Below are 19,002 nucleotides of genomic sequence, written 5' to 3'. Positions count from 1 at the left end.
ACTATTTCTAACATATAAATTTGTTAAATTTTATCACTTTTATTATTAATTTTTTTAAGAAAAAGTAAATAAAAAGTTAGGATAGTTTTCTCTCAAAACTGTACCCTAATTTATCAGAATAAATAAAAAATTACATCTATAAACAGATCGATATTTTGATGAGCTTGTATAAAATGACCACAGAAGTAACATTGTGTGTTGCTCTATTACCCTTTCTATAAACTATATAGATTGAGATAAAGAGGCAACACAGTTTTTCATCCTTTTATGTAAAAAATTATAGAGATAAATAGGCAAAATTTAATAATTACTCCATTTTAGAATAATTTACACATTAAACTTTATCATTTTTTTATACGTACTATTTGTCATTTAATTCTGAACATTTGTTGGATTATTTCTTAAATTATACGGAGTAGTTTAAAAATATGACTTTTTAGTAAAAATTTTCAATGGCTAGGGATAACTAAAAATATATATTATCTATCAAAGTTATGTGCTAGTAAATATATATTTGATCAAAGTTATCTAAACATTGTAGAAGTAAACACCCCTAGTTTGATCTTATGGTAACAAAACTTTTTCATAATATACCATATTTCTTCTCGAAATAATTAACACTAGATGAAAGCCCGTGCGATGCACGATTTTTCATACATATATCTCAAGAAAAGATATTTTCCTATATACTCTAAGTTTTTTTTTTCTATAATGATTTGATTTAGTTTTCAATTTGATAATTTCAGACAAAAAAAAAGACAAATAATAATTTAATTAAAATGATATTGCCAATTACAGAAGTATAATTTTTTTAATGTAATTTATAAAGCGACTTAATTTATTGTTGTTTTGTATTTTATTCGTTGTTGTTAGTTATATGACAATAATATGATATCTTTCAAAAAATAAAAAATAAAAATTGTAAATATGATATTTCATTGATTACATATTAGGATAAAATCTTTAATGTGAAAAGATAATAATTTTTTATTTTTAAAATAATATAAATCCTATATCATTATTCGTTGCTTTTTACACTTGAAATTAAACTCTCAAATCTATATATCATTTTGTATATTTCTTGTGATCTCTTGGTCTCTAACAAATTATCTGCCATTTTAAATTTTTAGACATAAAATGTTTAAAGAAGGTAAAGTTTTTTATTGCGTTATAAGTTTTAATTTTTTTTTTTATGAAAAAACATCTTATTAATCGGGTATTTAGATAAAACCATTAATTTCATAAGATAATTTTTATTTTTTTTAATAATTTAAATCCTAATATCCCACGGGTTTTTATACATAAAATCTCATAAAAATAATTTTTGTAATTAGATCATACTCATAATATTCTTGATTACTTTGTTATTGTTTGTTAAGGATAATTTTTTATTAATTTTATGTAATTTATTCCCCTAATAAATATTTTGATAAGATCATTAAAAATAATAGTTATTAGATGTAATATTTCGATGTAAAAAAAATTGTATAAAAAAAAATCGATAGGATCACCAACTTTGTTCACACCCATATCTCTTCCATCTAATAAAAGTGGATAAATAGAACATGTTAGTAAAAATAAAATTTATATAAAAATAATCTTTATAGTCTTATAAAATAAATTAAAATATTTACCAGAAAGTGAATAATTGTTGTGAAATTAATCTAAAATTTGTAATTATACAAAATTAAATCTATGCAATGGAATTTTTTCATCGTCCCCAATCGCCCAAACAATAGTATTTTGGAAAATTGAATCATTATTTTGTTGTCGCTGACAATGCATGCGATATTGCTTCTTATTTTGTAACGACTGAAAAGTATCTAATGGAGTAAACTTTTCCTTCAATCAATTTTGAACAAAATTGTAGAACAAAGTTGACTTTAATTGAGGCATGAACGTAATCACCCTATAATTAAAAATAAAAAATTAAGTTAATTTTATGAATTAATTAAGCTACCTAAGTCACAAAAAATTTGTTTTAATCATAAAATTAATTGATAAAAACTAAAAGATTCATTAAAAGATTTAATAAAGGTAAACGATTTATAAAGATATAATACCTCCTCATCCAATAGGATCATCAGGCGAGAAACTTGTTCTTTGATATTCCAAAGATTTTTGCTCGAATATAATTCTCTGATTAAATTGGATCTGCATGTAAAAACAAAATTCAGCAAACAAAACATAAACATATAATCATTAAGTATCCCAAATAAACACAATTTAAGCAATAATCACAAATATACATGTAAACATGGGTTTTAAAAATTAGGCTAAGAACTACCCAGCCATTAATGACCTAATAAAAATGACACAAAATTAATGACACAAAATTTGCTTGTTTTGGTTTTGTATTGATACGAAATTTTGTTGGTGTCATATGATGCGTCAATTTATAATGGTTAATATCACAAATTTTAATTTAATTATACTTAAGGAATAATTTTTATTTCTTATCATAAACGCTATCAAAATTTATCTTATAATAGTAGGTATATAAATCCTATATCTAAAGATGATTATTTTAAAAGATAATTTTTAGTTTTTTAAATAAATTAAATCCTAATAAATCAATAGTCGTTTTTAGTTACGTGGCAAAATTCTTAAATCTCATTCTTCACTTTTGTTTAGGTGGCAAACAAATTTTTTAATCCAAAATAAAATAGAAATATAATTTTTAATTGGTCGAAAATATACCTTTGCTTATGTGGCACGCCAAATTCTCTTGAAAAATGCCTACTTTATTTATATAATATTAGATTATCACTAGGTTATTAGATTCTTCTCGATGTGAATTCTTCAATATATAATTTTTTTTTCCTTTTTTTTGACATCATGAATATATAATTTTCAATTACTGGTATTTGACAATAATACATATTTTTTTTATTAAAAAAAAAAGTAAATAAGAAGATTTTAGATTTTTATCTAATACTTTCTTTTTTACTTGACCTGTTTCTTTTATCACGCTTGCCAATGTAAAACTCTAACGATCAATAACTTTAATTCTCCATAAGTAAATATTATAAAAGTTATATATTATGATAGTATTTATCGAGACGAATTCAAAAAGATCCCACATGAATATGTTTTTCCTTACATATTATTTACAAAAGACGGTCAAAGAAAGGGTGGTGAATAGTGTAAAATTCAAAGCGGATCGAGTAAAAAAGAATGGAGGAAGTATATCTTATTTAACAATGATAAGTACAAGTAATATCTTTTTTGAAATAAGGCCGACAATCAAGTGCAAGAATTATTTTGACACTTTGACCACATGAATAATACGAAGTAAGTGATTGATTTGAGTAATAAAAATAAAGGTATGTAGTTTTGTAAAAATTATAAAAACTTGATATATATGTTTAAAATACATAAAATATATACTTAAATATTTAATTATCAATAAGTAAAAGTTATTCAAATTTATTAATACCGGGAAAGTATAATTTATGACAACTCTAACAAAAGTCAATGTGAGTAACGGACTATATTTCTATATCAATCCTTACTTAAGTATAAATCAATTAAGGGAGTCAAAGTGAAGTACTTGTGTGAGATTAGTGTAAAGGTCAAATAGTTGCAACTAGTATTAAAAAAAGAAGAAAACATATATTGACAATATTATTTCTTATGTATAAAAGAGCACGAACGATGATCAAAATTAAATGGCAAAATTGGTTTCAACACTCTGAACTATGGATTAAGTGCACCCAGCACCATGTACTTTGCGTAGTAGCTAAAACACCACAAACTAATGACTTGGGTGCAAAGCGTACCTTTAGTAAGTTTTCCAGCCATCATTCTCGGCGGAGCCGGTGAAATAAGTTTTTAGTTTTTGATTTGTGTGCCGAAAAATGTCCTATTAAAGTTTTGGGGGTAATTTTAAGGCTTAAGGGTCCAAATTGATATCGGAATAAGCAAAAATATAGCATACATGACTCGTTTTGCGTGTTAGAAAATATCTCAATTTGCGTGTCATTATTTTTTAAGCCAAGTTGATAGGGATACCAGTGGGGCGAGTTAACTATGAGACCCGCCCTAGTAAGGGCGCAGATGGGTCTTGGTTTGGCGGGTGGTGGGCGGGGATGGGGATAAAAATCATACCCGCCATGGGTGATGGGCTTGGGCGTGGGTGGATTTTAGGTTGTACCCGTCCTATTCCCGGCCCACCCCACTTCATCTCCGCCCTTCCCCACTCGCTCCACTTCGTACTCTCCCCATCCCCACCCAATACCCACATCTATATATTTTTATTAACAAAATTATGTACTCCCTCCGTCCCATAATTTCGTGCCTATTTCTCAAAAAAAACAAAGTAATTAAGGAGAATGGTGAAAGTAGGGGAATATTTTATTGGAAAGTTAAAAAGTAGAGAATATTGTATGAGAATAATAAAAAGTAGAGAATATTGTATGACAAAAAAAAAAAAAAAAAAAAAAAAAAAGTAAGTAATGATTTTTTGTATATATGTGTGTATTTTGTATGGGAAAGATAAAAAGTAAGTAATGATTATGTTCTATTTTTAGAAACAGGCAAAACATTTTGGGAATCCTTTAACAGACACAAAATTATGGGACGGATGGAGTACTTTAATACTACTTTATGAAAAAAAAATATGTAAAATAAGATAGTAAATAAAATACTACATACTTTGTAATGCCCTTATATTATAAAACAAAAAAGTGTGTAATATTAACAATGATATCTTTTTTTTTTTTTTAATTGTAATCTATATTAATTATGTAGGATTGTGTATTTAGGAGGAGGGAATTAGGTAGGGCTTAGGTAGGGATTAGGTGGGGGTGGAAGTGGGGGGTGGAGTAGGGATGGTTTTGGATTTGTATCCGTCGGCCGCCGCGGCGGGGATGGAGATGAATTTTAGAACCGTCGTAAGGATGGGGATGGAGATAAAAATGTTAGGTGGGGTCGTGGGGATGGGAAGACCAACATCCGCCCCGCCCCGCCCCATTGACATCCCTACGAGTAAAGTCATTTACATTTTTTTTTTCGAGCTCAATTTGGACCCTTCGAGTTCTATTTGGACCCTTAGGACCAAAATGACCACCGAAGCCATAATAGGAAATTTTTTTGTACGCAAATCAAAAAATAAAAATTTAATTCACTGGCTCTGGCGAGAATGATGGCCGAAAAGCTTATTAAAGGCACACTTTGCACCCAAGTCATTAGTTTGTGGTTTTTTTGCTACTACGCAAAGTACAGGGTGCTAGGTGCACCCAAGCCATAGTTCAGAGTGTTAAGGCCAATTTTGCAAAATTAAATTTGTGAAAAGTGTGAAAACTAAGGAAATGCTTCTTTACTAATGCATACAATTATAAAAGATAAGGTATTGTGTGCGGACTATTGTACGCATAATTACGTGCGACAGACTTACAAACCAAAAATCCATATTGGCTGATATGTTTCTTTAGTTGGCTTATATAGTTATATCTTTATTTTGTTGGCTGATATATTTATTTTGTTGGCTTATATGTTTCATTTTGTTGGCGATATGTTTATTTTGTTGGCTTACATGTTGCTTTTGTTTGCTGATTTCGTCCTTTTGTTGGTTGATATGCTTCATTTGTTGACTGATATGTCCCTTTTGTTGGCTGGTATGATTTTATTAATGTCTTATATGCTCCTAATGTTGGTTGATATTAGACATTAGTTGGCTAATATGTTCCTTTTGTTGGCCGATATACATGATACCACATCCAGTTATAGAGGATATCATCCAACTTATAGATGATATCATCAAAATTTAAAAATTAAAAAGTTAAATCAACAATCAACCATTCTAATTCGTATAAACTTTTAAAAATGAATGCAATCACATGATATTGATATAGCTTCAATTAAATAAGATTCTCAAATTCAATCAACCCCGGCCTTGACTGCATCAATCCAACGAAACATACCCATTTCATCCAATTTATGCCTCTAATATACATTTTTTTCAATACAATTGATTCGATTAACTAGGAAAAAAAAAAAACTAGAGATCCACAAAGTCAACCCTCAAACAAATCAAACTACCAAAGATTCAATCAAAAACAAAAAATCGGCAGACAAAACTACGCTGCTAAATACGTGGAGGAAATTGGCGATGGCGAGCTAAGGAGAGAGAAATGACATTGACAATGGTTAGCACTAGCGTTGCAGGAAATCGTCGGAGAAACCACTATAAATGGGGAAGAGATAAAGTAATAGAGAGAGCTTGTCTGGTTCTTCTAGTTGCCGCACGAAATATTGAGTGCGGATTGCCGCAGCCAATAGTTTGTGATTATAAAATTAAACACCTTCATCTTAAAATATCTTTAACTAATTATTAAATAACACCCACAACCCGTTTGATAGCCGATTATAAATATCGATTTGGTGGAAATTATTCAAGTGTAAATTGGCAAGTAAATCAACTTCTTGACGTTCATAATAATGCAGCTTCGTTGTCAATCTTGTGTTTTGTTTTTATAACTAGTTATTGACCCGGGCAATACCTCATATCACTATAAATTTGTATTTTTGATAAAAACTAAATTTAGAAGGTTAGTGTTCAACAATATTTATAAGTGAATAAAAATATAATAATAAATTTAAGATTAATGGGTGCTAGTTTTTATTCATTTTACTTTGGATATATGAAAATTTTACAGTAGTTATTTGAAATATACTACTATAATGTTTTAATGATTAGATAATTCATAATTGACATATTTTTTTCCTAGTAATTAATTATATTACTTTATTTTTTGGTATAAAATAGTATTATCAACATTTTTTGATTTACCAAATATTTATTTTCATTTATGTAATTTTTATTCTTATATTATAGTTTCTCAAAAAATATTTATTTATGTTAGATTAAAATTTTCAAAAACTATGTTTGCATTGTAGATATTATAAGACTAATTGTGGCTATTTTATAACGTGAAAAAAATGAACTGATCATATCGTATATCATTAAAATAATATGGTAGTCATTTTTCAAATGACCGCTGTAAAATCATTCATAAATAATATGAATTTTTTTTGTAAAAATATAAAATAAAATAATAATTTGTGTAAGTATTACGGAGTACTTTGTATAATTGCTTGACTGGTATTGAATTTAGGAAATTATTAGCATCCTAGGAATCAAGGGCGAAGCCAGGATTTAAGACTCAAGGGGGTCGAGGCTTATATTAGTAAACAAAATATTACGGTACTCGTATTGTATTTCCTACATTTTTTTTCACAGCAAAAAATTTACTTTGAGACTATTATAAATTAGCTTTGACCATGATTTTTAAATAATACATAAAATTATATTTATATAAAAAATAAAATAAAATTATAACGCTGGGAATTTCATAAGTGTCAATAATGTATCTTATATATCGTTAATATGCTACCTTATATATTAATAAAATTATAAAAAATTGATTGTTAAAAGTAAATGTGAAGACAATTCTAACAAAGTTGAATATTGTTTCCCATTGTACAAATCACAACAGACGGCAAAATGCGTAAATAATGTAACTTTAACATGCTGCAATTATAAATAAATAAATAAATAGTGAAAGTAGATGAATTGTATGATTCTACTCCCCAAATAAGCCATATGTTCAACTTTTACTAATCATTATTATAAATATCAAACGGTATAATTTTTAGGAAATGTTAATAAGTGGTTTAAGTGCCAAAGTATAAATAAAAAAAAAATAAAAAAAATAGAAAAGATTGGATTTAAGCCAAAGTATAAAAGAAAGATTGGATTAAACGAAATAGGTAAATTTTAAAAAAAATGAAAGAATATAAACTGGTAAATGAAGTTTCGAACCTGCGCTCAGAAAGCCCGCAATCCAATTATAATGACTCCACCACTAGGCTATGATATGTAAAGTAGTAAATATGTGAGGGTTTAATATTTATACTAAAATTAAGGGGGCCGGCTTTTAAAAAAAAGAAAAAGAGCTAATGGTTGGGCCACGGGGGCCACAAGCCCCCCCGACTCAGCCCTTGTTAGGAATCAACAACCACTAGTGTGTGATTAACGTCTTACAAATTAAATTGTAAATTATTGTGCAATTATTTAGGAGTTACATTTTAATGAGAAGATTAAGTACAAAGGTTACACACTTACACATATGAAGAGTTGTAAGGTAATGAATGATAACACATAAAATGACACATAGTGCTCATGTGGCGCCAAGTCATATGAAAGGAACGGTGACACATGCATGGCGGTAGCATGTTGTTTTTTTGAGTTTTAATAATATTATAGATGTCCATTACCTTTCAATATATTAGAAATATCCTAATAATATCAATACGGAAAATATATTACATATATATTTCCGACATCAATGATATCGGATATCTCTAACACAATACCACCACCCAAAAAGTTAACGAATTCATTTACTGATGAAAATTGGTGAAAAAAAATGGAACATTCGGGTGATCAAGTTATCGTCCCAAGGGAAATTAACATTGATTACTCTTGCAAATTTATGTACAAAATAAATTTCATTACTACCATAATTTATCATTTACCAAGCATCAAAGTAGTTAATACTGTCTGTGTTTTTCTTATGTTTTGAAAAGTGAAAACAATATTTTAAAATTGAAAGTATTTCTAATCTTAATTTGTACTTATACTCTTATATATTGTTGTTACCTACGGAGTACCTCTTTTTATTTAATGATTTCGACGAGATTATTTTTTACATAGATTTAGATGAGATATATTGAATGATGATTTGCATTACTCTCATTTTGCTTTGTTTAGTAGTCAACAAAGACAATCATTTGAAATCCAAAATTTTCTTTTAAGCTTTCTAATGAAAATAAATAATGCATCTTTATAAATCTTGTACTAGCACCTAAACAAAAGAAAGAGTTGAGTTCTTTATACCTATAAATAAAAAGGAGAAAAGAGAGGTGCTTTTATTATGGGTTGAGAAAATGATGGGAGGTATGACAATTTCAGAAGTCACTATCTGCATATCTCATAACATCGAAGCTACTTTCCTTCACCTTTGCTAAATTCATGTATTCTTTCATTTGAAATTAATATATAATCACATATAATACTTTACGATATCGGAAAAATGATGATATTATTATTTTGTACTAATATCAATGGTTCATGGTTTGATTGTCAACTACGCTACTATTTGTATTTGTTGACGGAGAGAAAATTTATAATATACTTTATTAGGGACAGTTTTCAAATGGCTACAATAAATCACAACCATTTATTAGATTAAATCACAATTATTTATTTCTTTTGACTAATGTGAACTGGTGATAAAATTAACTTCTGATTTTATTTTTGAAAAACATTGATAAAAAATTATTAAAAATCTCCCATGTTCTATCCCACTATCATTCGGTTTTCAATTTTTCACGTTTAGTTTTTTTTTTTTTTTTTTTCTTTCTTTGCTCAATGTCGTTTGCTTTCATTCTTCTTAATTGTGTTGCTTCAACCCAATTCTCATCCACTTTAATTAAATTATATAAGCATAGATTTTTCAAAAAATGAAAGGACAACAATAATCCAATTCTCCTTCGATGGAAAAAGTAACAGATCGATGACGAGCATGCAGAAGGCAAAGCAAAATAATGTCCAGGACTCCAGGCAATCAAAATCTCAAAGGCTTATGTTACAGAGTTTCTACACTGAACGATTGCATCAAACATACAAATTTATGAGTTTAGAAGAAAATTAACCATGTGAAAGTTCAACATAAAAACATACAGTGATACAAACTAAACGATAAAGCTTCACAAAAAGAGCGAATAACACTAGTTGAACAAGAAGATGACATATACTTCTGCCAAAATAGCAAGGAAACTGGTTTATTTTTAAAACTAATCTGTGAAAAATTGAAAACCGAATGATAATGTGATATAACATGGAGATTTTTTTTGGTCAACGCTTTTCGAAAATAAAATCAAAAGTCAATTACATCAACAGTTCACATTAGTCAAAAGAAATAAACGTTGTGATTTGATCTAGTACAATGGCCACAATTTTATTGAATTATTGTAGCCACTCAAAAGTCATCCTTCTATTAGTTTCTTTTTATTTGTCGTATTTAGAATATCTTATTAAAAGCGAGAGAAACTTTAACCATGATATCAATAAGTATTCATTATATTGATACATACAAGAATATAACTGTATATAAAAATAATAATTTTGTTCAGTAAAAATAACATATTTTCAATAAATAATTTGATTCCTGTAAAATTAATTATTTAATTAATAAATAAAATGCAAATATATGCATTAAGGCATTTTTCTCTTTGTCTTATTGAAATAATAATCTAAGTTCGATAAAAATAATTTTAGTCTAGTTAATAGTTTTACTCAGCAAATATAAGTTCAATAATAGTGAATCAGTAAAAATAAATTTAGTAAAAAAAATTAAGTTCGGCAAAAATAATTTAAATATAGCAAAAACAATTTCAGTTAAATAAAATTAACTTTAGTTAGTGATGATATATAAGAGAGCTATATTGCTCGTCAAAAAAAATAAAAAAAAAAACAAAAAAAAAAAACTATATTGTGTTTAAAAATACAAACGCGAAAGCACTGAAAATTAAATTATAATTTTCATAGATTATAAATTTATAATATAATGCAACAACTATGATGGGAGACAATGATAATAATAATAATAATAATAATAATAATAATAATAATAATAATAATAATAAATAAATAAATAAATAAATAATAATAATAAATAAATAAAAAATAAAAAATAAAAAAAACCTAAACCTCTCCTCTTCTTCTCTCCTAAATCCATTGTTAAGTTTTAAAAGGATTCCATCGGTTTTTATAGGTAGAAAGCTCAAATCTTTGTTTTATATTTTTAAGTTTTAAAAGGATTCCATCGGTTTTTATAGGTAGAAAGCTCAAATCTTTGTTTTATATTTTTTTATTTGGTTTTAAGGATTAATAACGCTTTAAATTCCTTTTTTGACAAGAATTTTTCTCTCTCAAAAAACCTATTTTTAATTTCATTCCTTCAATAGACAAGGTTTTTCGATTTCTTTCGAAAGACAAGTAGTTTGTCTCATCTTTTCGAGGGAGACTTTTCTTATTTACATTTCGGGATCGCAAATCTAATAGATTGTTGTGAAATTTCTTCGTTGGTAAAAAATTATGCAAGGTCGTAAAAGCTATCAATGTGTCAAACTAATTAAATGAAAGCATTATCACTATTGCAAATTAAAGGATTGTTAGATTTTCTCTCCAACAAAGTTTTATTGTTTAGCGATATAATCAACCTTGCGTGATCCACTCGACGATTGTAGTTTTTATGAAGGAAATCTTTATCATACAAAATATATAATATATTTAAATGTCGTATGACTTTATTAATTAATGAATTTTTAATATTCAATAAAATAATAATGTGAAAAAAAAAAAAAAAAGATGAGGAAATTTGCGTTCCCCTTTTTCGGGTAATCTAATTGACCAACAAGCAAGAATTGATTTCATGGACAATGATGCATGCGTCGGAATACATGATTGAATATCAAATCATATCTTAATCCTAAAATGACTGTAGGCTTGATTAGGAATGATAAATCAATTTACGGACTATTATTTATTTTTTTCACGTCTTTTGTCCTTTCAAAATTACAACGTTAAAAATTAACATTATTAACACTCCTTTAATTGACTTTCATGATTTATAAGTTTTTTAAAATAATACTACGTACTTTACTATGCTTATATTTTTTTAAATAATTCGTACGTACTAAAATGTAATAAATATAATTAAAAAAAAATTAATAATATAAAATGAACATTTACATTCACAACCGTGAAAAATTTAACATACAATTAACAGTGGAAATATTTTATTTATTTATTTATTTTAATATTTAGAGTTAGTGAGTAATTAGTTAAAGTCATTTTCAGTTTGGCAAGTTGATCATGTTAAAGAACATTGGTGCATGTTGTGGTGATTGACCACGCCGCATGATTGCTTATCCAATTCTGGATTCGCAATTCTTTCTTCAAATCTATATAATTTGTGGACCTTATTTTAACTTTATATATACTTGTATTTCTTTTCTTTGATATAAATAAATAAATAAAATAAACAAGCTAAGGCGTAATTACAAAATCTAACCTAAGATTTATGGTCACTCAAGTCTCATATGAAGGCTGTCTTTTGAATTATGATACAATAAGTATAATGATTTATATGACTTGATTTAAACTTTCAATATATAGTATTAAATTTTTACTGATATACAACTAAATATTTTAACAGTCAAAATATAAACAAATTATGCTAAAACAAAGGTAGAATTTTAACAATGTTAATAATATATTAACGATATAAGAAGTATTAGGGTAGAAATTTAGCACAAGGCAATCTTGTCATAATAAGGTCGAAGGCCTCAAACCTAAATCTAAACCATACTATTGACCAAACTAATTTTTGGGAAAATAATAGAGGACCACTAAGCAAATTATATAGTTTCTCAATCGTAATCAATAACCACTAAGCAAAAACCTCATTAATACAATAAATTAAATTTGACGACCTAAAGAATAAACTTTAACTATTTTTGACCTTTTTCGTTTGAAATTATTGTTCTGTTTCAAAATTTTTCCTTTCTATCTAATAAATCTACACACCTAGCGTAGATATTTGGCTTTTCCATCCCTATGGTGCAGTCAATGATTGCTAGTGTAGTTGCTTATTTCCCTCGGGCAATTATCGTGTGTCAGAGTTTATCAAAAAGTTTCTCGTATTTTACCTTGGAATTTATTTGTTGATAAAAATTAGTCAATTTACAACAATTATAAATTATATGCTCAGATGAAATAGATGGAAATCATCCTCACCATTGACTATAACAAAATTTTAGATCATCTTAGGGCTTGCTTGATGTCCTTTAAGTACATAGCTTTTGTGTGCGGTGCCTTGGGTATATTTTAGATTAGTTTGCATGGTTTGTTCAGGGCTCGTGGTATTTTGTCGTTGTTGTTTCTTATGACTTCTTATGTATGAAACTACGAATCAAAACAACCTTGGATAGTTTCCTTTATTTATTCAATTCCCTGCTTAGGATAGCCCATATTAGACACCTTATAAGTTATAAGCGATCATAACTTATATTATTCCTTTATTTTACGAACATCAGTGACACACAAAATCTACTTAACAAATAATTAAACACAATTTTGATCAAAAACTGTATTGATTGGAATAAATTTTAAATACATTTCACATAAAATTTGAAGCCGAATTCGAATAGTTCTCGAATCATGCCATCAAACTCTAATACCTACTTAAATATATTACTTCCTCTGTTTTTAATTAATTGCCCTAGTTTGATCGGTATACTTACTAATGTGAAATTTTGACTAATTATATATTTAATTGTCAATAAGTATAAATTACAAAAAATTTATATTTGAAAACTATACATCAAGGCAATTATAACATATATTTATATGGCTAAATTCAATTTTATGTAAACATAAAATTGATCAAAACAATACATATAAAATTATGATAGTATCAAAGTCAAACTGTTGCACTTATTTAAAAACTGAAAATCTGGAATACAAACTCCTTATAACCGGTACTTTTGGAAGTACTAGTACTTTCCCCGAATTATGTGACGGAGTGGTGTATCATGCTGAAATTCTGGCTTTTATGAGCTTTGCACTTTAAATTAAATATGCATGTAAAATATGGAGCATAAGCTTGTACCATCATCAAGTCTCAACACGTGTTGGTCAACTCGTATTTATAATAATAATAAAAAAAAATTATGCTAATTAAATACTCCCTCCGTCTCATAATATAATTCGTATTTGTGTTTTTTTATGGTATTTAAGAAATGGGAGGAGAAGTTGAAAAAGTACATTAAAAATGAGAAAAAGCTAGACAAAAGTTAGAAAAAAGTATAAGGTAAGTGGATAATTTAAGGGGAAAAAAGTGAAAAGTACAATTATATACAAAAGTTAGAGAGAGAAAGTGGAAAAAAAGTACAATGTAAGTGGATAATTTAAGGATAAATTAAAAAGTCCAATAAACAAAGTTAAAAATATAAGAGTATAATAATCTTTACATATTATCCAAAAATAGAAATAAAAACAACATTTTAGATATCCAAAATAGAAACAACATTTTGGATATCCAAAATAGAAAAAAAAAAAAATCACGAATGGAGTAACAAGCATGACAAGGAGTCAAATATCTTAGGCTAAAAAGCTACTATACTTTTTGTTAATGAGTCTATCCTCTGCAACCTTTCCTTTTCTCTTCCCTAACAAACCAAATTTGGATCCCTTAATTCTTTTGTCTTTATTCTGAACCGCCCAAAACTCCATATTTTTTTAAGCAAATCTCCCACTTAAATCATGGAGATTAGGAGAAATACCCTCATAAAAGACAATTGCATAAAATTAATTAATGTCATGTCGATTTTTACTACGTCGTTAAAATGGATTATTGTAAATCTTTTATGCGATAATAAAAATGACACTTAAATCAATTTTACGGGAAAGTAGGTTAATTGTAAGTATAAAGTTGAAATTTGATTGGTACATGAAGTCATTTCGTTGTTGATAATGAAACAATATTTTTGTTTGCCACTATGATATACTGTAATCTTCATTAATGAATTTGTTTGGAGTGGGAGATTAGTCTGTTTAAGAGAATGAGGGTTAGAAAAGTGATATTGCTAAGGATAAAAACTACCCCTTACCTCACCAATTTTATGCATAGGGACTAGGGAGGGGGTGCCGGGGTGGTATTGGTAATTTAAGTCTTGTTTTCTTCAACTTATTTTTATTTATTTAAAAAAAAATTAAGTTCAGATCAGATCAGAAAAAATAAGTTTAGATGAGATCAGATCAGGTCAGAAAAAATATGTTCAGATTATATCATCGTTTTATGTGCAATTTTTTATCGCTATATATCTTTAATTTCGTAATGAAAAAAATTATGAAAATTACATATTAATAAAATACACATTATTACGAATCTAACAAGATTCCACTTGATATATATATTTTCCTTACAGATTATTGTACACTTAAGGTCAAAGTTTGGTCAAATCAAACAATAAGATCAGATCAGATCAAATCATACAAAATCAGATCAGATCAATTCAGATAAGCAAAAATAAGGTGAACTAAACACGACCTTAGTATAGCCAAGAGGTGATTTTAAATCGGGCATGATCGGGCCTTTGCATAAAATTTTGTTCCCAAACACGTAAAATCATATTGGGCTTATCGGGCTAAAACACGCTTTTTCAGGCAGGGTTTGAGTTTTGAACTAAAAATGCGCTTAAGCTTACCCAAACCCACACTCCATATTTTGTCATAATTAAGAAACTATTATCCCTACCTTTAGAAAAAATAAAAATGAGTTTAGATAAAATAAATCAAAAAAATAAGTTGTTTACACACAATTTAAAGTATTTCAACAAAATTCTAACAAAATAACTATTTGTACAAATTAATAAGCACAGATAATTAAATAAAATTAGAAAAACTAATATAAGCTCTAATAAAATATATTTAAATAATAAGATAGGTTCAGATAAAAATAATAAATTGTTTAGAATATTCAGATAATATAATACAGTAATAAAAAAAAAATCAGATGAACCAAACACAACTTTATTTTGAATCTAGAGATTTAGATAAGTTCAGATAATATAATTAAAAATTAATTAGATGAACCAAACAAAACTTTATTTTTGGTCTGCTTACTTCACCTTATTTAAACTTTTTCAGACAACATAAGTTTAAATAAAATAAGTTCAAAAAAAATTACTTTGTAGTTCATATGGAGTACAAAATGAGTTTTGAAAAAAATAACAAAATAAGCTAAAAAAAAAGTTTTAAGTCTACTGGGACATAAAGAAAGTTAAGACAATAAGTTTATCAAATACAATTTCAGAATATTTCTAAATTATGAAAAAATATAAAAGTTCGGATAATAATTTAAGACGAAATCAAATGAACCAAACAGAGCCTTCATGTTATAATTTTTTGGTGATAAACTTTTTGCAAAGAGTTATTATGATTAATGGTGAAGCATTGGTTTGAACGAAAGGTCTCCACGCCAACTACGGGCACAATCTCTAAGTGTGGATGCTAACTATTGTTTAGTTTACCTTTTTTTTTTTATTTGATCTGATCTGATTTGGTCTGGTTTGATTTGACCAAACTTTGACCTTAAATATATGATAATCTACAGAGAAGAAATGTATCAAGTGGGGTCTTGTTAGATTCGTATTAATGTGTATTTTATTAATATGTAATTTTTACAATTTTTTACATTACGTATAGTAATTAAAAATATTTAGCGATAAAAAACCGCACATAAAACGATGATCTGATCTGAATTTATTTTTTCTTATCTGATTTGATCTGATCTGAACTTATTTTTTCTGAAATAAGTAAAAATAAGTTAAACTAAACAAGGCCTACTTTAGCTAGTTAAAGTCATGTATGGGGTGGAATTTAAGATTCGGGATCAAAATCATCTGTGTTATTGGCCTTATTGCTATTTAACTTGTGGATCTATCTACAAAAAATAGAAACTATTTGCACATACTCCAATTCAATAACAAAAAATGTATCTAATTTTGAATAAAAAATTATTAAAATGTCATATTTAAAAGGAAAACTCGGTTTTAATAATTCCAACTTTGAGCCATTCACTTTAATAATCTTAACTTTAGTGATATCGCTTTTATTGTTCTCAATCGGTAGGACACGTGGCAACACATGATTGGTCGAACAAAGAAAAAAAATTTAAAAACAAAATAAAAATTTTTTTTTAAAAAGAAAAGCCTCTGGCAGCCCAATCCCCAAGCCCCACCCCCCGGAAACCGCACCCCCTTCCCAACCCACCCCTCGAAACCGACCTCCGTCCCCACCTCCACCCCCTTCTCCAACCCACTTCCAAAATCGCCCCCCACTTGGCCACCACCACCCTTGAAATCGCCCCCACTCCAAGCCTGAAAAACTGCCCCACCCCGAAAACAACCTCCTCGCTCCCCCCTCCTCTTCCTTAGCCCCAAATTAAAATCCCTTTCCCTAGCCCTGAATACCTATCCCTCTCCTTCCCAAGCCTCGAAACCCTACTCCCCTCCCCTAGCTTCGACATCGACACCACCTCCGCCTGGGTTTAGGCCAAATTGGGGAAGGGGAGGGGGTAGTGTTTGGGGGCTTGAGAAGGGGAGAGTGGTGGTTTTTGGGGCATTCCGGTGATGGGGAATAGGAGGGGGGCCAATTCATGGGTGGGTCGTGCTGTCGAAGGTGGCTGGCTGAGTTTTTTTTTTTTTTTTTTTTTTTTTTTTTTTTTTTAAATATTTGCCAAATCACGTGTTGACACGTGTCTTTTAAACCCAAAAAAAATTACATGTTTAACAGGTTATATATAATACCCCTCATGATTGCTTTAAAGGAGTTTAATATATTACTCATACCAACAAGATGCATCTTTCATTTCGGAAGCTCATATGCTAAGATACTTCTCATTTAAGCGTGCTTGGTTGGGAGTAGTCTTAGGATGGGTGACCTCTTGGAAAGTTTTCCCAGGGTGCGCATTAGTGAGTAAAAAATACGCCGGAAGGACTTGTGTTGGTCTGTGAGTATAGTTGTTGGCCCTTGATGCGCATTTCGTGACAATAGGCTCTACCCTAATTTGTTTGGGGTCGGGGTGTTACATTATCAGTCACTTGAGACCAATAAATTAAAAGCAAATACCCCATAAAGTAGGGACTATTCAATGATAATTTAAAGTCGGAATTATTTAAAACAAATGGGCCAAAGTTGAGATTATTGAAACCAATTTTTCCTATTTAAAAGCAGTTATTAAGATGAATTTAATAAAATCCCACATGATGACTATACTTTGAAAGTATGTCATATTGAGAATTTATGGTAAAAAATTTCTAATTTTAGACCTAAATTCCCGGTGTCAAGATTTTTATGGAATGGAAGTAGTATACGAGCTGAGTTTATTCATATCTCATTTAGCACACATTCATACTTGTATAAAGATAATATAAATGAAAAATTATCTGGAATAATAAGACTATTGATTGGTCTTCCAAAATTAAGATGACTTTTCAATTATTCCAAAATAAAACGACTTTTACCGGACATTTGCTCAAAATAAAACGTGACCAATTGATAACATGTTTAATATGTTGATTGTGACACGTGTAGCAATGTGATACGTAAGGTTTTTTTTTTTTTTTTTAAGGAAGGCAATGACATTTTATTTTGAAAAATTATTTCTAAAATAAATTTAAATGTTAAAAAAAACTTAACCAATTACAATGCGACACGTGTTTAGTTGACATGTTAACAGTTTATAATTCTATTTTTTAACATATGCCCGTGAAAGGTGAATCGTTTTATTTTGGATTAATTAAAAGACTGTATACTCATTTTTTTTTTTTGTGCAGACTGTATACTCATTTAAACAAATGTTAATCCATAGTTTTTAGTAGGGTCAATGGTAGCATAGCGTATCACTGCTAAACAAAGGTTTAAAATTGCATTTTGGGACATTAGTAGAAAGTAATCGGGTTATAGGTTGTCTTAAGTTGTAATTGGATTCGAGTTTCAAATGAAGTCGTGTGCTAGTTTAGGTTTTGATCATTTTCGAGCTAGGTAAAACCCATTGTTGTTTATTATCTAGTTTGGTTTAAGTTCATGTTCAGATTTTAAAGTATCCGATCAGCTTAATTGTCAATTAATATCAGATCGAGTTAGTATGATTATTAGTCACTAGTTTCATCCACTGTTCAAGTACTAATTATCCAGGGGTCATTACCAACTGGGATTGATTTTTGGGCAATTTCCAGTTTTCCACTGTATTTTTTAGTAATTACATAGCTAAAAATGGGTGTCAGAAAATTAAATAAATGTAAAGCTTTTGAAAAAAAATTGCTAGGAAGAGTAGGAACCTTTTGTATCCTTTCAATGTAAAAGTT

The sequence above is a fragment of the Chenopodium quinoa genome, unplaced genomic scaffold (assembly GCF_001683475.1).
Source record: "Chenopodium quinoa cultivar QQ74 unplaced genomic scaffold, ASM168347v1, whole genome shotgun sequence".
NCBI classification, from domain to species: domain Eukaryota; kingdom Viridiplantae; phylum Streptophyta; class Magnoliopsida; order Caryophyllales; family Amaranthaceae; genus Chenopodium; species Chenopodium quinoa.
Note: the sequence above shows the minus strand (reverse complement) of the source record.